Below are 2640 nucleotides of genomic sequence, written 5' to 3'. Positions count from 1 at the left end.
TTACATAGGTAGGCCAAGCGGGTCCTTTGCTTAGCATAACGCACGCAATATTTTCTCACTTGTGCATCCAAAAATCGAATGAACCTGATTCAAATTTAAAGCACAACGAAATACCACCTATATAACTCAACAATATACCAATCACGGTGGTCTCATCTAAAAAAACGTATGATTATCTTTTTGAGAAAACACAAAAAAAGGCATGTTGCATTGTGGTGAAAAAAAATAAAATGAGTTGGAACTGATGCATCCTACCTAAAAGACTTGTCCCACTGACTTATTTATCTCAATATGTAGCCATACGATCTCACATATAATTACAAATGGGATATGACTCACCTCGACATGTAATCATGCACGAAAAAATGCCCATCATAATATTCAACCATGCATGAGAAAATATTTTCCATCCAGTTATTCTACTTATGTTTAATAAATATTGTTACAATTATACACATCTAACATGTCATGTGTATTTCAAATATCGATTCTCATGTTGTCAATCCAAACTGGCCAAAGTTACAGCTATACACAGGCCATAGTTGGGATGCATTTTTAGTGTCAATTATGATATTTTTCAAAGTGCTCAAATTAAAGATCCAGTGCCATTTGGGTGGGTGTGCTACTCTTGTGGGAGTCGTTGAGTTTCCCCAAAGAGGTGAAGTAGATAGCAACAAAGTTTTTCCTCGATTAAGAATCAAGGTTTATCAAATCAGTGAAAGCTTCTAAGCTAACAAGATAAGCAGCACTTGCGCACAAACAAAATAAAATAGTTGCACCCAATGCGGCAAGAGGGTTGTCAAGCCCCTTGTCTTGCTAGTTACAAGATTAAAAGCAATAATACATAGATAATAATGTAGTGAAACAGTAAAATAAAAATAGAAATATTAATGGAGAATAGACCCGGGGCCATAGGTTCACTAGTGGCATCTCTATTTAGAAAACAAGTGAATGTCATGGTAAGCAAATTACAGTTGGGCAACTAATAAGATTACAATATTTATTACTATGATCATTCATGGCATAATCTCATACAGGCATTACATCTGTGATAAGTAGACCGTTAATCTAACTGCATCTATTACTAATACTCCACCCCAAAACTGCTATCTAACATGCATCTCAAGGTATGAAGTTTGCAAGAAACAACGTATCACAATAAAAAAAGATGACATAATATAGACGAGAAGAAGTCAATCCAAATGACAAAGCCCGTTGTTTTATCATCAATGGAAACGATACAATACGTGCCCTGGCCTTATTGTCACTGGGCTGGGTTGGAGCACCACAAGATTGAACGCACTACAAAGCCATACTCTCACTGAATATAAATCAATCGACTTGGCCAAAGAAGATAGATAAATCGGAGAGCATTAGAAAGCTATTTAATTATGCAGCAAGAAAACCCAAATAGATTCAATTGAAATCAATGAAAATCTAACCATAAAATGACAATTCATCATGTCCCACCAACACACCACTGATTAATCAAATTGATCTCGATCAAGAATGAGAACATGGTATTGAAAATCCAAGAGAGAGAATAATCTACCTGCTACTATGGACCAATAGGTCCTAAAGGAACTACTCACACATATGGTCACGGAGGCAACAAGATTGATGAAGATGGATCGGCAATGGCTTCCTCCTCCAGCATGACTCGGGAACAAGGCTCCATATGGGATCTCTTCAGAAGAGAGACTCTGTAGGCACGATGAACGATTTCGGTATTTATAGGGATTTATGGCAGTGGACTTGGACTAAGACGGTTGCTATGGGCCCACATGGACGAGGGGCGCAACCATCACCTGGTCGCGCTACCATCCGTGTGGGACTCTCATGACTCGTCTCGATCTCCGGAAGCTTATTGTGTCTCTTGTCAGAAAAAATCATGTTAAATCGACAATGTATTTTGACCTCCCTAAATATTTATTTCATGCGAAACAAAAAATAAGTTAAAACATGAATTGATAATACGTCCCATACGTATCTACTTTTCCAAACACTTTTGCTCTTATTTTTTACTCTAGTTTCCATGATTTGAATGGAACTAACCTGGACTAACGTTGTTTTCAGTACAATTTGCCATGGTGTTGTTTTTGTGCAGAAATAAAAGTTCTCGGATTGAGCTGAAAATTTACGAAGAATTATTTCAGAATATATAAAAAATATTGGCGAAGGAAATTACTAGAGGGGGGCACCAGGACGCCACAAGCCCAGGGGCGTGCCTGGCAAGCTTGTGGGCCCCTGGCAGCTCCTGCAACCCTAACTCCAACTCCATAAGTACATATTCGCCAAGGAAAAAATCCAAGAGAAGGAATCATCGCGTTTTACGATACGGAGCCGCCGCCATCTCATGTTCTTCATTGGGATGGCTGATCTGGAGTCCGTTCTAGGCTCCAGAGGAGAGGGGGATTCGACGACGTCGTCATCATCAATCTTCCTCCATCACCAATTTCATGATGTTCGCCGTCGGGAGTGAGTAATTCCTTCGTAGGCTTGCTGGAGGTGATGGGTTGAATGATATTTATCATGTAATCGAGTTAGTTTTGTTAGGGCTTGATCCCTAGTATCCACTATGTTTTGAGATTGATGTTGCTATGCTTAATGCTTGTCACTAGGGCCCGAGTGCCATGATTT

Source organism: Triticum aestivum, chromosome 1D, assembly GCF_018294505.1.
Source record: "Triticum aestivum cultivar Chinese Spring chromosome 1D, IWGSC CS RefSeq v2.1, whole genome shotgun sequence".
In the NCBI taxonomy this organism is placed as follows: domain Eukaryota; kingdom Viridiplantae; phylum Streptophyta; class Magnoliopsida; order Poales; family Poaceae; genus Triticum; species Triticum aestivum.
The sequence above is the reverse complement of the archived record's forward strand: the minus strand, read 5'-3'. Positions refer to the sequence as shown.